Genomic DNA, 13,904 nt, shown 5'->3' with positions numbered 1-13,904 from the left:
AAAGTGCATTGCCACGCCGCACAATAGGAGCATTCAAATTCCGACCACGAAAATCAACGTCAAAAACGTGAAGAGGCCTGCCGTCATGCGCCAGCGTGAAGTGAACGAGAGCCAAGTGACGTTTTCGGAATAAATCGAGTTCAGAAAATTTTTTCGCCTTGTACAAAAAGGCTTAGGGTCGTAGTTATGGCCGTTGTTCCTTACACAGATAAGTCAAACTGAAAATTTCGTCGATGGTTGCCCTCAATATAAATCTCATTGGCGACACATTAATTAAATCGTAGGATTTAGTGAACGAGAGAAGTAATAACATTTCGAAATGCTCTCTTAATATTTTTCTTTAGATTTTTACCAATAATGATTCTCGCAAGGGGCCATTTCTAGTCTTGTTATAGTTAGTTAAGTTATTCGATTTCCATAGTTAATAACTTTTTCTTATTATTGTGAATTTTTCTACCTATAGGTATTTTCGTTTTTGATTTGTATTACATCGTGCTTGTTTTGATATTTTCTTGGTATAAAATATTTGACATTTTGTGAATATTTACCGTGTTCTTAGTGCAATATTTAAAGCTCATTGGCCGATTTTTTTGTCTCGAGGACTTCTTTTAAGGGTTCGTTCCTATCCTTTATTTCAATCCATGTTTTTTCTGCCTAATCTCCTGAGAAAATGATTAGCAGGCGTTCTATCATAGCACGGCAGTATAAATGCGACCCCAAATGCATGAAGACCGGGGGTGTCCTCATTCTCGCTAGATTAACTCAAATTCATATGAAAAGACGCGAGGATCGGCGCCCATTGTGCGGTTTTCGCAAAGGAGCTCCGTCCGGGCCGCGGCTGGAGCGAAGCGCAGGATGAGATAAGGGCAAGATGCGTGGCGCGGGAAGAAAAGGGGATGCTGCCCCCTCCCCTCCCCTCCTCGCCGTCGACGTTGCCGAAACCCCCTAGCTCCCTCGCCGCGGAGGGGGGGGGGGGTTTCCGCGGTGGAGGGGCAACGCCGCCGCGGCGTCGGTGGACGGGAGTCGGAGGGTTGCAGTGCCGGGACCACCGCAGGGGATCTTGGAGGAAGCCATTTTGAAGTGATTGATTTTGTCTCCTTAAAGCCACTCCTTTCGGCTCCCCCGGCCCCCGGCCCCCCGCCAGCGCCCCTGCCCCCGCCTCTCCCCTCCGTCCCCGGCCCGGGCCGCGGGTCCCGGGTCTCTCTTGTTTTAATATTCTCCCCCGGCTCCGATGCGGTTTTCCCGCTCTCGAGTTTAAGAATACTCCGACTGGGAACTTGGAAACTGGGGTTAGCGCGTGCGAGCCCAACGCCAGACCCTGGAAAATCGACAGGAAATAGGATCGATATCCGGATTTCTTCCCCGTTAAACCGCGTATTCCTAGTCGTTCTTTAACAGCGGGCTGCGGGCTGATTGTTGAAATCGATAGACTCAGAAGAAAAGGATATGGAGGGATCCTTTTGGTGGAAGCGGGTGGTTACAATGGATGAAGGACGCAGGTAATAGACAAACTAACGGCAACCCACGAGAGACCCGATAGTTAGTCCATCATTAACCCCCTTAGTCTACAAGAACCACCCATTCTAACCAATAGGATCGCTCCATACTCCTTACGTCTTCTTTGTCTATAGATTTCTACAATCAGCCCGCTGATTGTTAAAATGGATAGACAAAGAAGACACATGGGGTATAGAGTAGTGTGTGGTAGTATCCCATTGGTTGAAATGGGTGGTTCTTATAGACTAGGGGGAAAATGATGGGCTAACTAAAGGGTCTCTCGTGTATTGCAGTTAGTTAGTCTATTACGTACGTCCTCTGTCCAATGCAACCGACCCCTTCCGCAAACAGGATCCTCCAAACTCCGTTTGTCCTCTTTGTCTATAGCTTTGTCTATTAATTTCAACAATTATCCCACTGCTCCTTCCCTTAAGAGGCCCCATATGGTCAACATTATGATTAACGGAGCTTTAGGGAGATCCTTAACATACACTAAAAAAAAGGATCACAATATCAACTGGACCGAGTTTATCAGAATAGAACCAACCCACTTTTTCGAGAAAATTGAGTTAAGGAAGTTTTTGAGTTTCACTAGTCGTATAGTTTTCCTGCCAAAAATTATTATTTTTTCTTTTTTTAATTTTATTGACATAATCAATATACAGAGGTGTCACTACTACCGTAACAGAGACATTGGTATCTATTGACTTGGATTAAGATGAGTTTAAAGTTATAATTTAAGGTGAACGTATAATAGATAATGATATCTATTATTCTGAGTTATTATGACATTTAATATCATATACTCGTAAATTTAACGAAAGATGTCCAAAAATTCTGAGTCGAAAAAATAATCAGTTCTTGAAAAGAGGGGTTAAAGCTAATTTTTTACATTCTTGAGCTTAATAGAAGAATAAAACTTTAAACCTCTTTTTCTCAGATTTAACTCAATGTGGGTTGGTTTCTTTATGATAAACGCGATGCAACTATACTTCTAGCTGATTTTGGCGCCAGCCATAAGAGTAGTTGTACTAGCTAAAAGTGCAAAAGCACCAGCCAGCGGTTTAGTTAATCCAACCGCACCTATGCTGACTGGGAGGGCACCAGCTAGAGGTATATGGTTAATCCAACCACACTTTCAGCTGACTTAACCATACCTCTGGCTGGTGCAACTACTCTAATATCTGGCATCACAATCAGCTAGGAGTATGGTTAGGATTGTGATACCTTTTGATATGTGCAGCGTCATAAAAAGGAACAATTTTTGCAAACCTCGCGTAAAATTCAGCCGTATAGCTTGGGAAATGGATCCTTCTGAGGGATTACGATGATTTGCCGCTAAAAAACAACATAAAATACTAAAGAAAATATATTGGGATTTTTGTGAATATTAGTGCAAGTTCGTACATACCTTAAAGTTTTTCAAAATTTTGGAATTTTTTTTCTGTGTTTTGTGCTTTTTGCAGTGGCAAATTAACGAAATCCTTCATCAAATCATTGAAATCCCTTTCAAGGATTCTTTTCCAAAATTATTCTGTTGAATTTTACTCGAGGCTGGCTTGGGAAACTTTGAATTCAGATCATAGTCCAGTTTCATTAAACTCGGGCCAATTTTACCTTTTAATGGGACAATAATGATCAAAATGTGTCCCGATGAGCCTGGACCATACGGTCGAATAGTCTGCATCACACGATCAAACTGAGCTATCACTCTGGCGAGGTCAGCAATGTTAGGATTCTGATTGGTTCTGCGAATACCAATCAGAGATCTTCATGCCATCGCGCTCGAAAACCTAATTAAAGTGCGGCGCGACCTCGCACAGTTTGATAGCCACAGTTTGATCGTGTGATGCAGACTATTCGATCATGCACTCTTACAGCTAATATGTCAATTAAACTTGGAAAATGCAATAGAATCTCGAAATTGATCCGATACCCGCAGTTTCGGTGCATTTTTATTGTTCTTCTCCCGCTTTAATCTTGATTATGATTTTGATTACATTTTGTAATTAGAAACAACATTAAGTGCCATTAGTTTCCCTGAACAGACAGGAGCTTTCACGGAGCAATTTACTCACTGATGATTTATTGGCTCGCATATGGATTGACAGGCACTCTCGACGTGTTCAGAAAAATTTAGAACTTTGAGAAAACTGTTTTATCGGCGCACTCCAAAATTAAATTCGGCAAACGATTTTACGCAAGTCGACTTTGATTTTCAGCAATCGGGATGGAGAATTATTCGCTCCAAAATGTTCATGTTTTCTGCCTTTTTGTAGTATTATTTAGTTTAAAAAAAAAACAAAAACAAAAACAGGGTGATAGCATCTACATACTAATGTTAAAGCAGCTGTCTATCCCAAAAATCCATAGTAAAAACTGTTTGTCAAAAATTCCATAAAAAAATTATTGAACTTGCAATGTGATTGACAAATCATAAATCCGAATATGAGACGGTAGAATAGTTTTAACTTCTGCGAAGGGATTTTTGAAAACAAAATTGCGAAAGTTCATATGTGCCACTAGCACAATGGTTGTTCATCAAAGCTGGTGATTTACCTTAAAGTTCAAATGCAAGAGGATGCGAATTTTTCTCTGGAGATATGATATGATTTTATAGTATCATATCGCATGCTTGTTGTTTCATTTGTTTGTTGGAAGCTTAGCATTTGCATGAATCTTCCATGCTGGAATTAGGGAGAAACAGACAATGAAAACTAATGGAAACCAATCCTGATAAATATATTTCAAGCCATTAATATGCACTCATTACTCATTGGAGTACAACACTGCCGCAGAAGTCTGTTTCTTCAATTATCTCGGATATTTTCTAAAAAAATATCATCAGATGAAACTTACATAGCTTATGATATCAAATAAAATAACTGCCTATACGAGAAAATTAATCTTTCCTTACTTTTTACTTCTGGCATTCTATGATATTTGCAGGATTTATCTGGAGTGTTTTCTGACTTCTATTGTAATAATTATTATTTGTCTCGAATTGCTCTTACTTTAATTATATTTCAAAACCCTAGATATTTCAAATAATTTTTGGGGCGAATGGTATTAAAAAAAAAATAAGTGTAATATGTCAAAAAAGACCGTTACCCAATACTTGAACCTATGCATGACACAGCTGGCTGATTTCGTTCCACAGTACGTTATAGGTGCTGTCAAATGTACACTGGTAAAAAAAACCTCTCGGACCAATGCCGCGGTGCATTGACTTAAGAGTGCAGTTTCTTGTCGCCGGATTTAAGAGTCTTAAACTCTTGTTTCAAGCGGATTTTGCATTGAAACAAGAGTCCAGACTCTTAAATCCGGCGACAAGAAACTGCACTCTTCTTGAACCAAGAGGTTGTTTTTACCAGTGTATGGTAGCGTACATGCATCAAGACTCAACAAATTTTTCTAGAATTATAGAGTTTTTGAAAATTAAAAATACACTATCCCATTTGATGGACTGCTGGAGAATATTTAAATAAATCCTTTTTATCGATTGAAAATTGGAAGTCTTTCGAGGTTGAAAATTTTAAGATGGAAAGAATACAAGACAGCGACCTTCTGAGTCGAAAGGTTACATATTTACTTAATTTTGAAGGCGCGCCGTTTGAAGTAAGTAAAACATTAAATAATTCTGAATTATTCTTAAATCGAGCAGTACGCTCCATGGATTCAAGGAGAGTGTTGCTACGAACTTTATTCTTAACTCTCCAGTCATTTGTCATTTCTGATTCTGACAGAAATCTTCAGGATAACAGTGGGTCCTGCAAACCCCCAAAATTTTTTTGTAATATTTTCAATTCAACATTTGAATAGGGCTCGATTCTAGAGGCTTCTAAAAATTTTATTTTACGTCCATTAAGACATTTCACCCAAACCTTACGCGTTTGACTTGAAATACACGTGTCAAACTGACGATTACCAGCGAGAAATACGTTTTGCATGCAAACTGTTAGTAGGTTGATAGCAATACATTTCTTTCAGGGCACAAGTTTTTTTTAGAAGATCTAATAATGATCACGAATGCTTACACCTGAACAATTCTCATGGGCGTTCCTCAACTGAATTTTTTTTTCTAAATAGAAAAGGGTGACTTCACTCTATAAAACATTTTTGTGTTTCATGAACACATAAACAGAGGGGAAGAAACTAAATATTGACAGGGGCAGGAGAAGTGTATCTGTAAGACCACTGATCTGAGGCTAAAGTAAAAAAAGTATCATTGAAAAATAAAAAAAAATCCGCAAACACAAGAGAAATAAAACTGTAAGCAACGTATGTAAAAACCTACGTCAGCACGGAATTAATTAATGTGTTTCGTGGTCAAAAATAAAGCTAATTCCAATGATTCTTGATCAATGCATGAAAAAAAAATGAAAAACTCTAAGAATATCAGCAGTAAAACGACATTTTATTTCCAAAATTTGCAGAACTTTGCTTCATTGTCAACCCAACTGATTTGGAATCTCCTGATGACAGTTCCACAAGTGTGAATTTTTTTAACTTTTATTCTTTATTTTCCACGGCACGCAATAGATTCACCATCCCTACCAACCTCTAGTTGATTTCAAAGTCCGTACTTTTGAAATCCTGATTTTTTTTAAAAATCTAATTACACTCAACTTTCGGATACTTCCATCACGGGCTCCTATCCTCCTAACTTTAATTTTTGGTCTCACAAAAGCACGAGGACGAGAGAAATCCTAAAATAAAAGAATTCTGATTTGTGCTGTTAGCAGCTTCTTGAGAGTGTTATCTACATGAGATAGCCTTGATAAAACAACTGCACAGTCAGTGCACACCTCGCGAAAACTTGGAAATACAAAATTTCATCGAAAGAGGGTCTAAAATTCTGTTCAATTTTTGTTTTTCAGGATAAAGCTTTGTTGATACACTGCATCGGATGAATGCAAAAATGTGAATCGTAAACTCCTACTAACGTTAATTGAATGCAGTGTATGAGTGTATGCAGTGGAGCTCATCGCACTAGGAAACCGTGAGACCGCACCGGGAAGTCAACGACGACAACTTATTTCAAGACCCTATGCAACACCTGCAATGGGAACGAGGAGGTGAAACAGGGAAAGAAGTTTGATTGAGGCACTAACCTGAGAAGTGGAATTTTTTGAGATGCAAGATGATGAGACGGAACGGAAAAAGACAGAAGAAATATCGGCTGAGCGGAACTAAGTTAAACAAAGATAGCAATAATCTCTGATACTTTATACTCTAATAACACAACTTAAGTTGAACTAATCCGATAGGATCAAAGTTAAACCCAACAGTGAAGCCTCCTGCCGGGGTAAATCTATTTCTATACACACCCCTTGAATCCCCACCTAAACTACATCAACCCTCAATATTGTCGTATAAACTCCGCCCCTCAACCCCAACCCCCGCCCAGCATTCCGACGCCGCGGCGGTGGTAGCTCTCTCGGCGGCAATCTCGCCGACTCCGCGCTCCGACCAGCTCCATCCAATCTCCATAATGTATCAACTATACTCTCGTCAAATGTCCATAAATACCTCCAATTTTTTGACCCCACCCATTTTATATTTCGCGAATTTATTCCATTTTTAGTCTCTCCATACTTTCAAATACACGCCTTGCTCGTAAAACGAATGGAAAATAAATTATAGAATGTCAGCGTTTTGGTCGGATCAATCTGGGGTCTCGAGTGATTGGGGGTGGTAGGTGGGGTCCATTCTCTCGATGACTTCCTTGATGAGCAAGCACGCAGGGTGGCAGCGGGCTGATTATTGAAATTGATAGACAAAGCAATAGACAAAGACGACATAGGAAGTATGGAGCGATCCCATTGGTTGAAATGCGTGGTTCCTATAGATTAAGGGAGAAAATGATGGACTAACTGTAGGGTCTCTCGTGGGTTGTCGATAGTTAGTCGATTACTTTCCTCCTTTGTCAATCGCAACCACCCGTTTCCACCAATAGGATCCCTCCATATCCCTTTTTCCTTCTTTGTCTATAGATTTGTCTATCAATGTCAATAATCGGTCCGCAGGGGTCCAAAAACTTCTTGACCACGCGGCCGGACGGCTTCGATTGGTCGGATGCCAAATGTGAAGGTCCCTCCACGGATCTTAAAAATGTGAAAGACGTCAAAATCCCGGTAGAAATCACATTTTTATCGCAAAATCGCCACATTTCTCACATACAGAGGGTAAAAAGCTCATGTAAAAGGGACTTTTAAAATGAAAAGCTTAATTTTTAAAATTGAAAGGCCAAGCATGTTTTGCGACCCTGCGGGCACGTTATCAGGATCAAAATCCTTTTTTTTTAATGTAACAAGAAAACCTTGTTTCCTGAACAATAAGACTTTAGGTTCCAAAAAGTAGACTTCTTGATGGATCAAATATAACATGGATGGGCTTGTTTATACTGCCGTGCTAGGAAGAACGTCGTATGAGCCTTCAGACGTCGTTATATTTCCTTCAGTAAGAAACGAATTTCCTAGGATGATTATGGATATTTTCCCCTAAATTTTTCAGATAATTATGTCCGCAGGTCGATTTGAAATGTCTGAAAATCTCAAGGCAAAATGTGCATAACTTTTCTCAAAAATACACATTTTATCTGGTGAAATTTGGTAACTCTTGAATTTTCATACGGCGTTCTTCCTCAGCACGATATTATAGGAGACTAAATAGGTTGAAGGCACTCATCTCTTACATTCCTTTTGTGAAATCACGGGGGGTACTAACTTTCTGGAAATTTTTTCAAATTTTTTTGAGTATTGAATTGCAAAAAAAAAACTTGGCTTCGAAGATTCCAAAATTGGAGCTCGCTTGAAACGATATTTTTGGTGGGCTCTGATGACGTCGTCAGACGCGGGAAATGGCGCTTGCTGATTGGCTGAACTTTTTGAGTGGTCGGATTTTGATTTGCTTTCCTCTCCTTAGAAATGACCATAGGCGGATCTAGACACTTCGAATGGGGGAGGGGGCGTAAAGGGGTTCAGATTATATTTGAAATTTTAAAGTTACAAATTATAAGTGTCCTTCTCTCTTCTTACCTCCGTTCCTTCCTTCTTTCTTTCTTCCCATTTTCTTCCTTCTTTTTTTCGGGCGAACGGGGGAGGGCGTACCCCCCCTTTGCCTCCTTTATAGCTTTTTTATGAGCTTTTTGATTTTGTTTTACGAAATTTTACGTGCTATTCTACAACTCTGCAAAAATTCCTTGCCACCGGTCCTTTCCTTGTTCCTCAAACAAGATTTTTTTTTAGTTGCCTTAGATTTGTTGCCCTGTTACAGGGCACAATAAGACAATTTTTCCCGCGATGGTCCACCTGATCGAGAGGGTCTCTCGTCAAATTGGCAACATTGTTTTTCTCCATTTAAACCTATGGAAATGTATCGATCATTAGAAGGACCAGGTGCCCCGACAAGAATATAGGTTAACATTTCCAAAACAGCAGCCCCTGACAATGGTGATATCAAAAACATAGGTGAAAAAATAGGAAACAAAGCTAAAAATCACACACAAAAGACCCGAGATGTTTCGGCCCAAAACTGAGTCATTTTCAGCCTGAAAATGGCTCAGTTTTGAGCCGAAACGCCTTGGGTTACGTGTAATTTTTAGCCTTGTTTCCCTTTTTCCCCCTATGTTTTTGATATCACCATTGTCACGGTCTGCTGTTTTGGAAATTTTAACCTATATTCTTGTCGGAGCACCTGGTCCTTCTAATGATCGATACATTTCCATAGGTTTAAATGGAGAAAAACAATGTTGTCAATTTGACGAGAGACCCTCTCGAGCAGGTTATGTTTTTGATAACTCCGACAAGAATCGATTATTCAACATAGGTTTGAATGGAGGAACTGCGATGTCGCCAAATTGCTGGACCCGCTTCTCGGCAAAGCGCGAGAGCGGACTCCCGGCCCGGGAGCCGAGCGTGGAAGCTTTTAAATCAATATAATGAGGAGGATCGATTGAATCCGGAATCCGGCTGCGGCAGAGATTGGAATCAAGGTTTTCGGAAGTCGCACTCGCTTAACACTTGATCTCCGGCTAAGCCGTCCCGAGACGAGACCCAACACTTGTCAACCGGCTCCCGCCATCGCCTCCATTCCAACCTCACTTTGAGGATGAGCCCGGAAAGCACGCAGTTGTATGGACGAGATGGCTCACGTGGAAAGGGACTTGGGTGGTTTTGCGAGCGGAGAGACAGGATGGACCCCGCGGCGGGCACGGCGGATCCGAGCGCGGGGTCCACGAGTTGGGCGCGGCGTCCGCGTGGCCCCGCCCCCTCGGGCGCGCGCCCAATCGGAGCCCCCGCTCCGCGGCGCTCCAGCGCGATGGCGTGCCGCGCCTCGCGACGCCGACGCCGTCAAAGACGCCCCGACGCCTGCCCTCGAATGCCGCGCCCGCGACGCTCGTGTTTCTATACAGGGTGATCCAATGTTAAACCGTCAGATGCAGTGGCGTAAGGCGTGTTCAATGGGTCCAAATAGCAGTTATTCCTTCAATGAAGTTTTTTTGCAAAAGGGCTCCGTTAGGGGGCTACAACCTTCCCAAATTTCTGGGAAATGAATCGTTTTTCCTGTATTTTGGCAACGGTAATGCACCGAATTTCATGATAATGGGTATGCACATTTAATTCAATACGCTGAATTCATCGGCGACATTAGAAAAGTGGAAATCTCATTAGCCTGTGTCACACCATCAAAATACTCCATCAAAATGCCAAGGCCAAGTGCTGTAATTGGTCCAAGTTCTCGAATAAGCCAATCACAACACCTGACCTTGATATTTTGATGGCTAGCTTTGATAGTGTGACACAGGCTATAGTTACAACTGGGGCTTCAAAAAGGGGGAGGGGGCTTAGACTTAAATAGTCCAAATACTTGAATTTTTTATGCATAAACGTGGTATCATACGAACTCCCAGAAACCTCACTTTTGACTGTATTTCCGTTTTTCAACGTCCCTAATGAATTCATATTTTCAAATTATGGCTGCATACCAATTTGCAAGAGTGTGGGTGCAATACCGTTGCCAAAATGCGGGGAAAACAATTTATTACCCAGAACTTTGGGAACGCTGTGCTGGATGACTTTGACCAAATGTATCGGTTAAAAATTTGCAACCTCGTAAAGCAGGTGCTCGAAAATGTTCCATTCTTTTTAGGGATATTACTGCAAAAGTTTCATATTAAAGTACTTTAAATAAAAGAAGAAAGATCTTTAAAAAAGACCCCTTTGTAGATTCGGTCAATTTTCATACGTTAATACGCCCTCAATTACATTGGATACTGTGCAATACTTTCGTGGTGGAATAGTTGCATTGGCACCTACAAACCTAACAGGGATACTTCACTCATTGCGCAATGCATGCAGTATCCCTGTTAGGTTTGTAGGCGCTAATGCAACTATTCCACCACGAAAGTATTGCACGGTATCAAATGTAATTGAAGGCGCACTAATGTATGAAACTTGACTGTTACCGTCATGGTGTCAGGGGGTATTTTTTAACGAGGAACGAGGAGGATATTTTAGATTTTGTCTAGTTTTAGCAGGAGAGGAAATGCCATCGCTATTAGCTAACAGACTAGGAAAAAAATAAAATTGAACAAAAATAAAAATAACATGCTGCTTCAGAATTTACAGAGAATATTAAAAATATGTATATAGTGATCCCTGGATGCTGATTTGACGACTCACGGTTGCAGTTTGTATTTCCTGGATGAAAAATTATCTGCGGGGGCTGTCAACCTACTCGTAGCTTCTGTGAATCACCAGGCACATTTTCGACACTCGGCATAATATATCCGAGCATTTAATCTTAATGGAAATGGGAACAAATAAAGATAGTTCGAAGTTGGCAGAAAAAAATTAACGATTTGTATGATTTGCTCCCTTGCAAGGTATAGTGCGCACTTACTGCTGTTTTGCATGAGTTGACAATTTTTTTTTTACTTACTCTTATTGCTCTTTTAAATCTCTCATTTTTGGATGCAAGCACCTTTGATAAACGAGGAATCTACTCGTTACTCCTTCAGAGGAATTTTGCTAGCATCATAATGCGGTCGATTCTTTTCTCTGATTGATTTTACTGTTTGGAAAACCGAGAGGGAACCAATTTCGCACGTAATTCCTTTTGTCATTCAGTGACTGCTTTTACAGTCAAGACGGGAACCAAATAAGGAAAAATTCTAAACAATTAATGATTTTTACAGAAAATTGAATTTTTTGGTCAGAAATAATAATAACAAAAAAAAACTTAACTGAAAAAAGCTCCAGCAGTGTATTAAAATTAAAGTTCTGAGCGGAAATTGTTCCACATGAGAAATAAAAAATAAACTTTACAGCAAGAACTCTTCGTTTACCATAATACTTGGTTTGGCTCTGCTAAACTCGTTCCATGTCTCGTCTCTAAGAATCCATGAGACTTTAGAACGTAAACGTTCGCAAGTTGAAGAGAATGAGGAGCCTTTGATATCTCATTTACGCCCCGTCAGAGAATTTGGACAGACAATTTCGGATCGATCTGTGGCGCAAACGAAAAAAGATACAGGTTTAATCGTCAAATGTTAGATATTGCTTTCGAAGTAATATTTTCTATCTTCACAGTTGCCAGTTTTCGAGAAGTTGGGATGAATACATCAATTTTCAGTAGTCTTAACTAAGAAACGTCACATGTTCTCTCGTCAAAATTTTACGTAAAAAAAGGTACACACAATGGCAGTCTAGGTTTGGAAATCAACCGCTGAAAGAGATATTAACGAGTATTTATAATAGCGATCAGATGGGTTACATTTTGCAATAAGGAACTATTTCTGTCCCATTTTAGAAACAACATACATGCCATTAGTTTTTTTAATCAGATATGTGTTTTTATTGGAGAGCCAGGGAGAGTGGTTCCTTGTTGCAAAATGTAATCCAAATGGAGTAAGATGATACCAATGACGTCATTTGAATTTTTGCCGTTTAACCAATGTTAAGTAGATTACATTTTGCAATAAAGAACCATTATCTCTGGCTCGCCCGTGAAAGCACATATCTGTATAGGGAAACAATGTCATATATGTTGTTTCTGAAATGGGCCAGAAATAGTGGTTCCTTATTGTAAAATGTAATCCAAATATAATTGTTGTATCGACGGTGAAACTCTCAAACCATTTATCTCATTTGCGGTTTTTAAAAATATCGGGTCCTGTTTTATTTCTTTAAAGGAGAACAAATCAACACTCTCCCCTGGAGGTTTTCTCAGAATTTGTCTCGCACCTGTAGAAAAATCACGGAAGTTTGTTTTTAAGGATTGACGTCGTGTGGCTCTCCATTTAAAAAAATCAAGTATGAGAGGAAGTCTGCAACGTCGCAACCCGAGATACGTGGCTTGGTAGCTTTACTAGCGATAACTTTTTTAGGAGTTGACTCCTCACTGGAAAAAAAGTCGCTTGGTTCTAGAGTCCAGACTATTAAAAACACTGTCAAGAAAAAATAATCTTGAATTAATCGGATTTTTGCTCGAATCAAAAGGAAATCCGCTTAAATCAATAGGCTTGGCTCTTCGACTCAAGGAAAAATCCGATTGAATCAAGATTATTATTTCTTGTCAATGTTTTTTTAAGAGTCTGGACTCTAGATCCAAGCAACTTTTTTCCCCGGTGATAGTCTGCCCATTGTACGATTCGTTCTCCTCGAGAAAGAGGAGAAAATATGGTGCATAGTGCTGAATGCATACTTAGTCCGGAACCACCTATTGCCGTTCGACGAGAGCTTTTTGCGTTGCGTTACGTGCGTCACGTTACGTTACGTTACGTGCGTGATGCGTAGATACACGGCTTATTCTTCTCTGATTTGGCAAGGAAGTGCGTAATTGCGGAGGACGCGGTCCATCCACTGGACCATGATATTGCGTTCACGCAGCCGGAAGTAATTGACGCTTAGATTGACGTGTTATGATATGGCCCTTCAACAGGCGGACATCTACGCAACAGTCAAAAATATAACTTGGTCTGTCAGTCTCTCGCTCCCCTCCCCTTTTCTCCCGACCAACGTGCAGGCCGTCGCAAAGGCGTGCTCCCTCTTTTTCCCGTCATCCCCCGCATGCTTTTCTCTTCATTCAGCCTCTATTTATTTATTTTTGCTGTCCCACGAAAAAGACTGGACCAATATACGAGCTATGGAACCTAATAGTGGACCATTAAATCGCCCGCTTGACAGTAGGACGTATCTACACTTTACGATGAACCTTGCCGTCCATATAACGCCATGCTTTTTGGGGCTCATCTTTGAGTATAGTTACGCCCTTATGTCAGCCAAGCGACTCGACGCTTCGATCGTGTAAGAATCAACGCGCACTATCTACTGGGTAACGGGAAAATTCTCCTGGCGTGACTTAATTATTAGGACATTTTGGCGCTAAACGGAACTATAGAC

The 13,904-nt window shown here is 40.5% G+C and overlaps 1 protein-coding gene across 1 annotated transcript in view; it reads right to left on the bottom strand.

Moving 5' to 3' along the window:
- Ptx1 (pituitary homeobox homolog Ptx1) overlaps positions 1-6,795 on the bottom strand; it is an 85,394-nt gene extending 78,599 nt beyond the window's left edge. The window contains 1 exon segment of the mRNA XM_019060512.2: positions 6,612-6,795. The gene's annotated coding sequence lies outside the window, so the exon portion shown is untranslated.
- Positions 6,796-13,904: the final 7,109 nt, after the last annotated feature.

This window comes from Bemisia tabaci, chromosome 3 (assembly GCF_918797505.1).
Source record: "Bemisia tabaci chromosome 3, PGI_BMITA_v3".
NCBI classification, from domain to species: Eukaryota; Metazoa; Arthropoda; class Insecta; order Hemiptera; family Aleyrodidae; genus Bemisia; species Bemisia tabaci.
Note: the sequence above shows the minus strand (reverse complement) of the source record. Positions and strands in the feature narration are given on the sequence as shown.